The 15,557-nt window shown below is 39.7% G+C and overlaps 1 long non-coding RNA gene across 1 annotated transcript; it reads right to left on the bottom strand.

The window, feature by feature from the left end:
- Positions 1-14,454: 14,454 nt before the first annotated feature.
- On the bottom strand, positions 14,455-15,082 carry LOC120039127. Its single transcript, XR_005475303.1, has 3 exons — positions 15,031-15,082; positions 14,633-14,711; positions 14,455-14,504 (listed from the first exon to the last, which is right to left on the bottom strand). It is a non-coding gene; the product is annotated as an uncharacterized LOC120039127 (long non-coding RNA).
- Between the last annotated feature and the right edge of the window lie 475 nt (positions 15,083-15,557).

Raw genomic sequence — 15,557 nt, 5'->3', positions numbered from 1 at the left:
GCTAACCTCTCACCATTACCAATAACAGAGGCTACAACAAACACATGCTAACCTCTCACCATTCCAAAAAACAGAGGCTACAACAAAACATGCTAACCTCTCACCATTACCAATAACAGAGGCTACAACAAAACATGCTAACCTCTCAGCATTACCAATAACAGAGGCTACAACAAAACATGCTAACATCTCATCATTACCAATAACAGACTACAACAAAACATACTAACCTCTCACCATTACCAATAACAGAGGCTACAACAAAACATGCTAACCTCTCAGCATTACCAATAACAGAGGCTACAACAAAACATGCTAACCTCTCACCATTACCATAACAGAGACTACAACAAAACATGCTAACCTCTCAGCATTACCATAACAGACACTACAACAAAACATGCTAACCTCTCACCATTACCAATAACAGAGGCTACAACAAAACATGCTAACCTCTCACCATTACCAATAACAGAGGCTACAACAAAACATGCTAACCTCTCTACCATTACCAATAACAGAGCACTAACAACCAAAACCTGATGCTAACCTCTCACCATTACCAATAACAGGAGGGTCTACAGACAATACATGCTAACCTCTCACCATGACCAATAAACAGAAGGCTTACAACAAAAACATGCCTAACATCTCACCAATTACCAAAATACAGAAGCCTTACAACAAAACATGCTAACCTCTCACCATTACCGATACAGAGGCACTACATACAAAACATGCTAAACTCTCATCCATTACCAATAAAAGAGGCTACACAAAAAACATGCTTAACCTCGCACCATTACCGAATAACAGAGGCTACAGCTACAACAAAACATGCTAACCTCTCACCATTACCAATAACAGAGGACTACAACAAAACATGCTAACCTCTCACCATTACCAATAAGCAGAGACTACAACAAAACATGCCTAACATCTCACCAATTACCAATAAAACAGAGACTACAACAAAACATGCTAACCTCTTCACCATTAACATACAGAGGCCGACAACAAAACATGCTAATCTCTCAACCATTACCAATAACAGAGGCCTAACAACAAAACATGCTAACCTCTCAGCCATTACCAATAACACAGAGGCTACGAGACAAAGACATGATAAACACTCTCACCATTACCAATAAACAAAAAAAAAAAGAGGCTAACAACAAAAACATGCTAACTCTCTCACCATTACCAAATACAGAGGACCTAACAACAAAACAGTGCTAACCTCTCACCATTACCAATAACAGAGGACTACAACAAAACATGCTAACCTCTCAGCATTACCAATAACAGAGGCTACAACAAAACATGCTAACCTCTCACCATTACCAATAACAGAGACTACAACAAAACATGCTAACCTCTCACCATTACCAATAACAGAGACTACAAACAAAACATGCTAACCTCTCACCATTACTAATAACAGAGGATACAACAAAACATGCTAACCTCTCACCATTACCAATAACAGAGGCTACAACAAAAATGCTAACCTCTCACCATTACCAATAACAGAGGCTACAACAAAACATGCTAACCTCTCACCATTACCAATAACAGAGGCTACAACAAAACATGCTAACCTCTCACCATTACCAATAACAGAGACTACAACAAAACATGCTAACCTCTCACCATTACCGATAACACAGGCTACAACAAAACATGCTAACCTCTCACCATTACCAATAACAGAGGCTACAACAAAACATGCTAACCTCTCACCATTACCAATAACAGAGGCTACAACAAAACATACTAACCTCTCAGCATTACCAATAACAGAGGCTACAACAAAACATGCTAACCTCTCACCATTACCAATAACAGAGGCTACAACAAAACATACTAACCTCTCACCATTACCAATAACAGAGGATACAACAAAACATACTAACCTCTCAGCATTACCAATAACAGAGGCTACAACAAAACATGCTAACCTCTCACCATTACCAATAACAGAGGCTACAACAAAACATGCTAACCTCTCACCATTACCAATAACAGAGGCAACAACAAAACATGCTAACCTCTCACCATTACCAATAACAGAGGATACAACAAAACATACTAACCTCTCAGCATTACCAATAACAGAGGCTACAACAAAACATGCTAACCTCTCACCATTACCAATAACAGAGGCTACAACAAAACATGCTAACCTCTCACCATTACCAATAACAGAGGCTACAACAAAACATGCTAACCTCTCACCATTACCAATAACAGACACTACAACAAAACATGCTAACCTCTCACCATTACCAATAACAGAGGCTACAACAAAACATGCTAACCTCTCACCATTACCAATAACAGAGGCTACAACAAAACATGCTAATCTCTCACCATTACCAATAACAGAGGCTACAACAAAACATGCTAACCTCTCAGCATTACCAATAACAGAGGCTACAACAAAACATGCTAACCTCTCACCATTACCAATAATAGAGGCTACAACAAAACATGCTAACCTCTCACCATTACCAATAACAGAGGCTCCAACAAAACATGCTAACCTCTCACCATTACCAATAACAGACACTACAACAAAACATGTTAACCTCTCACCATTACCAATAACAGGGGCTACAACAAAACATGCTAACCTCTCACCATTACCAATAACATAGACTACAACAAAACATGCTAACCTCTCACCATTACCAATAACAGAGGCTACAACAAAACATGCTAACCTCTCACCATTACCAATAACAGACACTACAACAAAACATGCTAACCTCTCACCATTACCAATAACAGGGGCTACAACAAAACATGCTAACCTCTCACCATTACCAATAACAGAGGCTACAACAAAACATGCTAACCTCTCACCATTACCAAAAACAGAGGTTACAACAAAACATGCTAACCTCTCACCATTACCAATAACAGAGGTTACAACAAAACATGCTAACCTCTCACCATTACCAATAACAGACACTACAACAAAACATGCTAACCTCTCACCATTACCGATAACAGACACTACAACAAAACATGCTAACCTCTCACCATTACCAATAACAGAGGCTACAACAAAACATGCTAACCTCTCACCATTACCAATAACAGAGACTACAACAAAACATGCTAACATCTCACCATTACCAATAACAGAGACTACAACAAAACATGCTAACCTCTCACCATTACCAATAACAGAGGCTACAACAAAACATGCTAATCTCTCACCATTACCAATAACAGAGGCTACAACAAAACATGCTAACCTCTCACCATTACCAATAACAGAGACTACAACAAAACATGATAACCTCTCACCATTACCAATAACAGAGGCTACAACAAAACATGCTAACCTCTCACCATTACCAATAACAGAGACTACAACAAAACATACTAACCTCTCACCATTACCAATAACAGAGACTACAACACAACATACTAACATCTCATCATTACCAATAACAGACTACAACAAAACATACTAACCTCTCACCATTACCAATAACAGAGGCTACAACAAAACATGCTAACCTCTCACCATTACCAATAACAGAGGCTACAACAAAACATGCTAACCTCTCATCATTACCAATAACAGACTACAACAAAACATACTAACCTCTCACCATTACCAATAACAGAGGCTACAACAAAACATGCTAACCTCTCAGCATTACCAATAACAGAGGCTACAACAAAACATGCTAACCTCTCAGCATTACCAATAACAGAGGCTACAACAAAACATGCTAACCTCTCACCATTACCAATAACAGAGACTACAACAAAACATGCTAACCTCTCAGCATTACCAATAACAGAGGCTACAACAAAACATGCTAACCTCTCACCATTACCAATAACAGAGGCTACAACAAAACATGCTAACCTCTCACCATTACCAATAACAGAGACTACAACAAAACATGCTAACCTCTCACCATTACCAATAACAGAGACTACAACAAAACATACTAACCTCTCAGCATTACCAATAACAGAGGCTACAACAAAACATGCTAACCTCTCACCATTACCAATAACAGAGGCTACAACAAAACATGCTAACCTCTCACCATTACCAATAACAGAGGCTACAACAAAACATGCTAACCTCTCACCATTACCAATAACAGACACTACAACAAAACATGCTAACCTCTCACCATTACCAATAACAGAGGCTACAACAAAACATGCTAACCTCTCACCATTACCAATAACAGAGGCTACAACAAAACATACTAATCTCTCACCATTACCAATAACAGAGGCTGCAACAAAACATGCTAACCTCTCAGCATTACCAATAACAGAGGCTACAACAAAACATGCTAACCTCTCACCATTACCAATAATAGAGGCTACAACAAAACATGCTAACCTCTCACCATTACCAATAACAGAGGCTACAACAAAACATGCTAACCTCTCACCATTACCAATAACAGAGGCTACAACAAAACATGCTAACCTCTCACCATTACCAATAACAGACACTACAACAAAACATGCTTACCTCTCAACATTACCAATAACAGGGGCTACAACAAAACATGCTAACCTCTCACCATTACCAATAACAGAGGCTACAACAAAACATGCTAACCTCTCACCATTACCAAAAACAGAGGTTACAACAAAACATGCTAACCTCTCACCATTACCAATAACAGACACTACAACAAAACATGCTAACCTCTCACCATTACCAATAACAGAGGCTACAACAAAACATGCTAACCTCTCACCATTACCAATAACAGACACTACAACAAAACATGCTAACCTCTCACCATTACCGATAACAGACACTACAACAAAACATGCTAACTTCTCACCATTACCAATAACAGAGGCTACAACAAAACATGCTAACCTCTCACCATTACCAATAACAGAGGATACAACAAAACATACTAACCTCTCAGCATTACCAATAACAGAGGCTACAACAAAACATGCTAACCTCTCACCATTACCAATAACAGAGGCTACAACAAAACATGCTAACCTCTCACCATTACCAATAACAGAGGCTACAACAAAACATGCTAACCTCTCACCATTACCAATAACAGACACTACAACAAAACATGCTAACCTCTCACCATTACCAATAACAGAGGCTACAACAAAACATGCTAACCTCTCACCATTACCAATAACAGAGGCTACAACAAAACATGCTAATCTCTCACCATTACCAATAACAGAGGCTGCAACAAAACATGCTAACCTCTCAGCATTACCAATAACAGAGGCTACAACAAAACATGCTAACCTCTCACCATTACCAATAATAGAGGCTACAACAAAACATGCTAACCTCTCACCATTACCAATAACAGAGGCTACAACAAAACATGCTAACCTCTCACCATTACCAATAACAGAGGCTACAACAAAACATGCTAACCTCTCACCATTACCAATAACAGACACTACAACAAAACATGCTTACCTCTCAACATTACCAATAACAGGGGCTACAACAAAACATGCTAACCTCTCACCATTACCAATAACAGAGGCTACAACAAAACATGCTAACCTCTCACCATTACCAAAAACAGAGGTTACAACAAAACATGCTAACCTCTCACCATTACCAATAACAGACACTACAACAAAACATGCTAACCTCTCACCATTACCGATAACAGACACTACAACAAAACATGCTAACTTCTCACCATTACCAATAACAGAGGCTACAACAAAACATGCTAACCTCTCACCATTACCAATAACAGAGACTACAACAAAACATGCTAACCTCTCACCATTACTAATAACAGAGGATACAACAAAACATGCTAACCTCTCACCATTACCAATAACAGAGGCTACAACAAAAATGCTAACCTCTCACCATTACCAATAACAGAGGCTACAACAAAACATGCTAACCTCTCACCATTACCAATAACAGAGGCTACAACAAAACATGCTAACCTCTCACCATTACCAATAACAGAGACTACAACAAAACATGCTAACCTCTCACCATTACCGATAACACAGGCTACAACAAAACATGCTAACCTCTCACCATTACCAATAACAGAGGCTACAACAAAACATGCTAACCACTCACCATTACCAATAACAGAGGCTACAACAAAACATGCTAACCTCTCACCATTACCAATAACAGAGGCTACAACAAAACATACTAACCTCTCAGCATTACCAATAACAGAGGCTACAACAAAACATGCTAACCTCTCACCATTACCAATAACAGAGGCTACAACAAAACATACTAACCTCTCACCATTACCAATAACAGAGGATACAACAAAACATGCTAACCTCTCAGCATTACCAATAACAGAGGCTACAACAAAACATGCTAACCTCTCACCATTCCCAATAACAGAGACTACAACAAAACATGCTAACCTCTCAGCATTACCAATAACAGACACTACAACAAAACATGCTAACCTCTCACCATTACCAATAACAGAGGCTACAACAAAACATGCTAACCTCTCACCATTACCAATAGCAGAGGCTACAACAAAACATGCTAACCTCTCACCATTACCAATAACAGAGGCTACAACAAAACATGCTAACCTCTCACCATTACCAATAACAGAGACTACAACAAAACATGCTAACCTCTCACCATTACCAATAACAGAGACTACAACAAAACATGCTAACCTCTCACCATTACTAATAACAGAGGATACAACAAAACATGCTAACCTCTCACCATTACCAATAACAGAGGCTACAACAAAAATGCTAACCTCTCACCATTACCAATAACAGAGGCTACAACAAAACATGCAAACCTCTCACCATTACCAATAACAGAGACTACAACAAAACATGCTAACCTCTCACCATTACCGATAACACAGGCTACAACAAAACATGCTAACCACTCACCATTACCAATAACAGAGGCTACAACAAAACATGCTAACCTCTCACCATTACCAATAACAGAGGCTACAACAAAACATACTAACCTCTCAGCATTACCAATAACAGAGGCTACAACAAAACATGCTAACCTCTCACCATTACCAATAACAGAGGCTACAACAAAACATACTAACCTCTCACCATTACCAATAACAGAGGATACAACAAAACATGCTAACCTCTCAGCATTACCAATAACAGAGGCTACAACAAAACATGCTAACCTCTCACCATTACCAATAACAGAGACTACAACAAAACATGCTAACCTCTCAGCATTACCAATAACAGACACTACAACAAAACATGCTAACCTCTCACCATTACCAATAACAGAGGCTACAACAAAACATGCTAACCTCTCACCATTACCAATAACAGAGGCTACAACAAAACATGCTAACCTCTCACCATTACCAATAACAGAGACTACAACAAAACATGCTAACCTCTCACCATTACCGATAACAGAGACTACAACAAAACATGCTAACCTCTCACCATTACCAATAACAGAGACTACAACAAAACATGCTAACCTCTCACCATTACTAATAACAGAGGATACAACAAAACATGCTAACCTCTCACCATTACCAATAACAGAGGCTACAACAAAAATGCTAACCTCTCACCATTACCAATAACAGAGGCTACAACAAAACATGCAAACCTCTCACCATTACCAATAACAGAGACTACAACAAAACATGCTAACCTCTCACCATTACCGATAACACAGGCTACAACAAAACATGCTAACCTCTCACCATTACCAATAACAGAGACTACAACAAAACATGCTAACCTCTCACCATTACCGATAACACAGGCTACAACAAAACATGCTAACCTCTCACCATTACCAATAACAGAGGCTACAACAAAACATGCTAACCACTCACCATTACCAATAACAGAGGCTACAACAAAACATGCTAACCTCTCACCATTACCAATAACAGAGGCTACAACAAAACATACTAACCTCTCAGCATTACCAATAACAGAGGCTACAACAAAACATGCTAACCTCTCACCATTACCAATAACAGAGGCTACAACAAAACATACTAACCTCTCACCATTACCAATAACAGAGGATACAACAAAACATGCTAACCTCTCAGCATTACCAATAACAGAGGCTACAACAAAACATGCTAACCTCTCACCATTACCAATAACAGAGACTACAACAAAACATGCTAACCTCTCAGCATTACCAATAACAGACACTACAACAAAACATGCTAACCTCTCACCATTACCAATAACAGAGGCTACAACAAAACATGCTAACCTCTCACCATTACCAATAACAGAGGCTACAACAAAACATGCTAACCTCTCACCATTACCAATAACAGAGACTACAACAAAACATGCTAACCTCTCACCATTACCAATAACAGAGACTACAACAAAACATGCTAACCTCTCACCATTACCAATAACAGAGACTACAACAAAACATGCTAACCTCTCACCATTACTAATAACAGAGGATACAACAAAACATGCTAACCTCTCACCATTACCAATAACAGAGGCTACAACAAAAATGCTAACCTCTCACCATTACCAATAACAGAGGCTACAACAAAACATGCAAACCTCTCACCATTACCAATAACAGAGGCTACAACAAAACATGCTAACCTCTCACCATTACCAATAACAGAGACTACAACAAAACATGCTAACCTCTCACCATTACCAATAACAGAGGCTACAACAAAACATGCTAACCTCTCACCATTACCAATAACAGAGGCTACAACAAAACATACTAACCTCTTACCATTACCAATAACAGAGGCTACAACAAAACATGCTAACCTCTCACCATTACCAATAACAGAGGCTACAACAAAACATGCTAACCTCTCACCATTACCAATAACAGAGGCTACAACAAAACATGCTAACCTCTCACCATTACCAATAACAGAGGCTACAACAAAACATGCCAACCTCTCACCATTACCAATAACAGAGACTACAACAAAACATATTAACCTCTCACCATTACCAATAACAGGGGAGATTAGCATTTATACTAATATTTGTGCCTCTATTACTTTGTTATTCATCATTATTCACTATTCATATCTAAACGGTAAAATATATGATTGAATTCCCTCAAATAAAAGGTGACATTCTGTACTGTCACCTAATATGAAACATTAAATCTCAAATCCAAAATGCTGGAGCATAGCACCACATTTAAAACTGTAAGCTTCACTGTCCAAACACATATGGTGTGGACTATGTGTGTCTGGTAAACACATGTGGATCTGGTGAACAGTTATCACTTGTTGACCAACTACAGGAATACTGACCTCAGAGTCTCCAGTTTACAGTGGGGATTCCCCAGTCCAGCAGAGAGCAGCTTCACTCCTGAATCCTTCAGGTCATTGTTACTCAGGTCCAGCTCTATCAGGTGTGAGGGGTTTGACCTCAGAGCTGAGACCAGAGAAGCACAGCCTTCCTCTGTGACTAGACAGCCTGTCAGCCTGACAAAGAGATCATCATGACTTCACAAACACACTGTTCATTTAACACCAGTAGTGTAGAAGGACAATGGCAGATGCATTTGGTTTATTCTCAAACAACATATAGATTCATCTTTCGTCTCCTAGAGTTGTATGGTCATAATGTTATACATCAATGCATTTATTCAATATGTTTTTCAACATATTGATCAATGAACCCTTTTGTAAGTGTGATTGATATGTGATAATGAACATAGAATATCCAGTTCATTAACTGTAACAACCCCAGCTTCCTGTGGTGAAACGACTGCTGTGCAAGGTATTGGGCAACAGCTTTTGTCCTTTGTGTGTGTGTGTGTGTGTGTGTGTGTGTGTGTGTGTGTGTGTGTGTGTGTGTGTGTGTGTGTGTGTGTGTGTGTGTGTGTGTGTGTGTGTGTGTGTGTCCAGGGTGTGTGTGTTTCCAGTGTGTCCAGTGTGTGTGTGTGTCCAGAGTGCGTGTGTGTTTCCAGCATGTGTGTGTGAGTGTGTGTGTCCAGTGTGTCCAGTCTGTGTTTGAGAGGACACACACACACAGGACACACACACAGTAAGCATATAACTTTGTCCAAATGGTGGTCAGAATGTTTGTCTTAACTAGCCTGATAAGTCAAACATGTCTGATATGAACATTGACATAAACCCTCTACATACTTGAGATTCTCCAGTCTGCAGTGTGGATCCTCCAGTCCAGCAGAGAGCAGTCTGACTCCTGAGTCTCCTGGGTGATTGTAGCTCAGGTCCAGCTCTCTCAGGTGTGAGGGGTTTGACCTCAGAGCTGAGACCAGAGAAGCACAGCCTTCCTCTGTGACTAGACAGCCTGACAGCCTGCAAAGAGTCAAATCATATTAAAATCACACTGCTATTCTTTGGTGGTGAAAATAATGGCAGTATATTTTATCAACATTATCAGATATATCAATGTCCTGAAACCTGCCATATCTATTCATAAATGGATGTTTCATTATTAGAAATGACAAATTATCAAGTATTGCCTGAGAGAAGCATGTATAGTACAAATATTTGAGTAGACTGACCAGACCAGTTTAAAAAGCAGTATCAGTCAAAAGACAGACAGTGAGGTATCAGATTTAGATTGTATTGAGTATACAGTCCACACCATATCTATTTTGACAGTGAAGCTAACATTTTAAATGTGGCTCTATACTCCAGCATTGTGGATTTCAGATCTAATATTTCATATGAGGTGACAGTATATAATGTCACCTTTTATTTGATGGGATCTTAATATATATCTATTTCACCATTTAGAAATGAAAGCACTTTATGTATCTAGTCCCCCCATTTGAAGAAGTCATAAGTATTCTGACCAATTCACTCATAGGGTATTAAAGTAGTTAAAAGTATAGTAGTTGGTCCCATATTCTTTGAACGCAATGACTACATCAAGCCTGTGATGCCATGATTGGGAAAGATCATGAATGAATCATGAACAATAATGAGTGAGAGAGTTACAGAGGCTACAACAAAACATGCTAACCTCTCAGCATTACCAATAACAGAGGATACAACAAAACATGCTAACCTCTCACCATTACCAATAACAGAGGATACAACAAAACATGCTAACCTCTCACCATTACCAATAACAGAGACTACAACAAAACATGCTAACCTCTCACCATTACCAATAACAGAGTCTAGAACAAAACATGCTAACCTCTCAGTATTACCAATAACAGAGGATACAACAAAACATGCTAACCTCTCACTATTACCAATAACAGAGGCTACAACAAAACATGCTAACCTCTCACCATTACCAATAACAGAGGCTACAACAAAACATGCTAACCTCTCACCATTACCAATAACAGAGGCTACAACAAAACATGCTAACCTCTCACCATTACCAATAACAGAGGCTACAACAAAACATGCTAACCTCTCACCATTACCAATAACAGAGGCTACAACAAAACATGCTAACCTCTCACCATTAACCTCAAATAAAAGGTGACATTCTGTACTGTCACCTAATATGAAACATTCTATCTCAAATCCAAAATGCTGGAGCATAACACCAAAATAAAACTGTAAGCTTCACTGTCCAAACACATATGGTGTGGACTATGTGTGTCTGGTAAACACATGTGGATCTGGTGAACAGTTCTCACTTGTTGACCAACTACAGGAATACTGACCTCAGAGTCTCCAGTTTACAGTGGGGATTCCCCAGTCCAGCAGAGAGCAGCTCCACTCCTGAATCCTTCAGGTCATTGTTACTCAGATCCAGCTCTCTCAGGTGTGAGGGGTTTGACTCCAGAGCTGAGACCAGAGAAGCACAGCCTTCCTCTGTGACTCCACAGCCTGACAGCCTGACAAAGAGATCATCATGACTTCACAAACACACTGTTAATTTAACACCAGTAGTGTAGAAGGACAATGGCAGATGCATTTAGTTAATTGTCCCAAACAACATATAGATTCATCTTCCCTCTCCTAGAATTGTATGGTCATATTGTTATATTAATGTGAACACCAATGCATTTATTCAATATGTTTTTCAATATAAAATTATATACATATTATAATACATATTTTTCTCTAAACTGAATATTTCTTCCTGATGATTAGTTCTTATATGTCATTTTATTTACTCACAGAGCAGCTCTAGAGGCTTTGACCACTGGCAGCAGCCTCAGAAGACCTTCCTCTGATCTGGAGTATTTCTTCAGGTCAAACACATCCAGCTCCTTTTCTGAAGTCAGCAACACAAAGACCAGAGCTGACCACTGTGCAGGTGACAGTTTGGGTTTTGAGAGACTTCCAGATCTCAGGTAGCTTTGGATCTCCTCCACTAGAGAATGGTCATTCAGTTCATTCAGACAGTGGAACAGATTGATGCACCTCTCTGGAGAGGGATTCTCCCTGATCTTCTTCTTGATGTACTTGACTGTTTTATCATGGGTCTTTGAGCTGCTTCTTGTCTTTGTCAGTAGACCTTGTAAGTGCTTCTGATTGGACTCCAGTGAGAGGCCCAGAAGGAAGCGGAGGAAAAGGTCCAGGTTTCCCGTCTCACTTTGTAAGGCTTTATCCACAGCACTCTTGTAGAAAGTAACTTTACACCTTTGTTTGATCCTCACAGAAAAGTTCCTGGACTTTGACTGAGGTTTGGCCATTCGATTCTCATTGTTGTTGATGAATGTGAGGAACACATATACAGCAGCCAGAAACTCCTGAATGCTCAGATGAACAAAGCAGTACACCGTGTCCTGGTACAGCCCACATTCCTCTTTAAAGAGCTGTGTGCACAATCCTGAGTACACTGAGGCTTCATTTACATCAATGCCAGCCTCTTTCAGGTCTTCTTCATAGAAAATCAGATTGCCATTCACAAGCTGTTGAAAAGCCAGTTTTCCCAGTGACAGAATGCTCTCTTTATTCCAGTGTGGACCTGTCTCTTCTTTCCCAACATACTTGTCATTATTCTGTTTGGTATGAAACACCACAAGGTGTGTGTACATCTCAGTCAGAGTCTTGGGCATCTCTTCTCTCTTATGTTCCAGCATGTGTTCAAGGACTATTGCAGAAATACAACAGAAGACTGGAATGTGGCACATGATGTGGAGGCTCCTTGATGTCTTTATGTGTGAGATGATTCTGCTGGCCAGGTCCTCATCACTGAATCTCTTCCTGAAGTACTCCTCCTTCTGTGGGTCATTGAACCCTCGTACCTCTGTTACCTGGTCAACACACACTGAAGGGATCTTATTGGCTGCTGCAGGTCGGGTAGTTATCCAGAGGAGAGCAGAGGGAAGCAGATTTCCCTTGATGAGATTTGTCAGCAGAACATCCACTGAGGTTGACTCTGTGACGTCACAACAGATCTTGTTCTTCTGGAAGTCTAGGGGCAGTCGGCACTCATCCAGACCATCAAAGATGAACAGAACTTTGTACTTGTCGTATTTGGAGATTCTTGATTCTTTGGTTTCCATTGAGAAGTGATTAAGAAGTTCAATGAAAGTGTGTTTGTCCTCTTTCATCAAATTCAGCTCCCGGAAAGGGAATGAAAATACAAATTGGACATCCTGATTTGCTTTTCCTTCAGCCCAGTCCAGAATGAACTTCTGCACAGAGACTGTTTTTCCAATGCCAGCGACTCCCTTTGTCAGCACAGTTCTGATAGGTTTGTCTTGTCCAGTTAAGGGTTTGAAGATGTCGTTACATTTGATTGCAGTCTCTGGTCTTGCTTGTTTCCTGGTTGTTGTCTCAATCTGTCTCAGCTCATGTTCATTATTGACCTCTCCTGTTCCACCCTCTGTGATGTAGAGCTCTGTGTAGATCTTATTGAGAAGTGTTGGGTTTCCTTGTTTAGCGATCCCCTCAAATACACATTGAAACTTCTTCTTTAGATTAGATTTGAGTTCACGTTGGCAAATCACAGCAAGCTCATCTGAATCTAGAAATAACACAGAGGATATTAATATTACGTCTGTTTTAATGCCTACAGTATTGAAGGACTGTTATAAAGTTTTACATTATAATAATTTATTCTCTTAACTGACTGTATAAATGTGTAAATGTTTTCATAATGCATTACAGACTGGTGTGACTGATTATATTATTATTGGTGTTATTGATGGTATTATTAATGTTGTCTCTCTCTCTCTAAATTAATCACCACAACACATTCCTGCTGCTACTTGAGGTCACTAGGTGTTGTGTTAAGGCTGCTACAATATCATTGAGTTACACAGCTACTTTAGCTGTACTTTAGCTACAGCTTTTAAATGTTATAAAACACCATTCAACATGAGGCAGACAGCTCTTACATTTCTCCAGTGTGTCAGCAAGCTCCTTCTGGTTCATTTTCCTCAGGACGTGCAGTGTGATCTTCAGAGCCCCCTCTCTGGCACTGCTCTCCTGCTTCTCATCTTCAGCATCCACCACTTCCTGCTTCTGACTCTCAAAGCCTTCTGGGAGTTCTGGACTAAGAATCCTCTTGAACATCTTCAGCTCGTTCTTCACAAATTTCATAATTTTCTCTTCAAGCAACTGAAATAAATAACGTAAATAAGTTAAGCAAGAGAATAAATGTTTCTCATTAACACATTAATTAATGATTGACAGATCAACTTTGCTTGAGGTAAACAAAAACAAATGTACATAACAGGACCACATACACTGAATATGGAGGCCAGGTCTGTTTGATGACTCTGGGAAGACTGACTACGGAGAATCTCTGATCTCTGCTGTTGGTTTCTGTGGACAAAACATGAGATTACATCTCCTCATCCAGGGTGCACACACACACACACACACACACACACACACACACACACACACACACACACACACACACACACACACACACACACACACACACACACACACACACACACACACACACAGGGAGGGAATGTTGTGTTTGTTTAATATTGTTTTAGGACTATGAAAATGGACAAAAGGATTAGCCTATGGATTATGAAAACAACAACAATAAATGGGAAAATGGGAGAGGAGAAATGACTAGAGACAGTGTTGTTTAACTCACTGACCATGACCCATGAGTTCTTCCTACCTTTGTTCAGTAGAAAAGTCTCCCTCTCTAAACTCTATAGGTTGTTCCATAGACCAGTCACTCTTCATGGACACACAGCTGGGTACAGGGGAGGCTGGTTTCTCCTGCTTGATTGGGCTTCAACACAACAGAGACAAACATTACATCTCTCATCTACTCTGAGCTCAGATGGGGAAACATAAGAACAGTTTCATTCCTAAAAGCTATATATCCATTTTCAGAAATGTTCGTAAATTAGATTTTATTGTTTAAAGAAGTTATGTTTATATTTTTTTGCTAAATGAGGAGATGGCACGTGGGTACCTGCTTCTATAAACCACTGAGGAGATGGCACGTGGGTACCTGCTTCTATAAACCACTGAGGAGATGGCACGTGGGTACCTGCTTCTATAAACCAATGAGGAGATGGCACGTGGGTACCTGCTTCTATAAACCAATGAGGAGATGTAGCGCGAACTGCGTCACAAATAGAACTGACTTCTAGACGTTACACCTTGCCCAAACCGGCTGCGCACGTGCGCCATCGT

The sequence above is a fragment of the Salvelinus namaycush genome, unplaced genomic scaffold (genome assembly GCF_016432855.1).
Source record: "Salvelinus namaycush isolate Seneca unplaced genomic scaffold, SaNama_1.0 Scaffold2555, whole genome shotgun sequence".
In the NCBI taxonomy this organism is placed as follows: Eukaryota; Metazoa; Chordata; class Actinopteri; order Salmoniformes; family Salmonidae; genus Salvelinus; species Salvelinus namaycush.
Note: the sequence above shows the minus strand (reverse complement) of the source record. Positions and strands in the feature narration are given on the sequence as shown.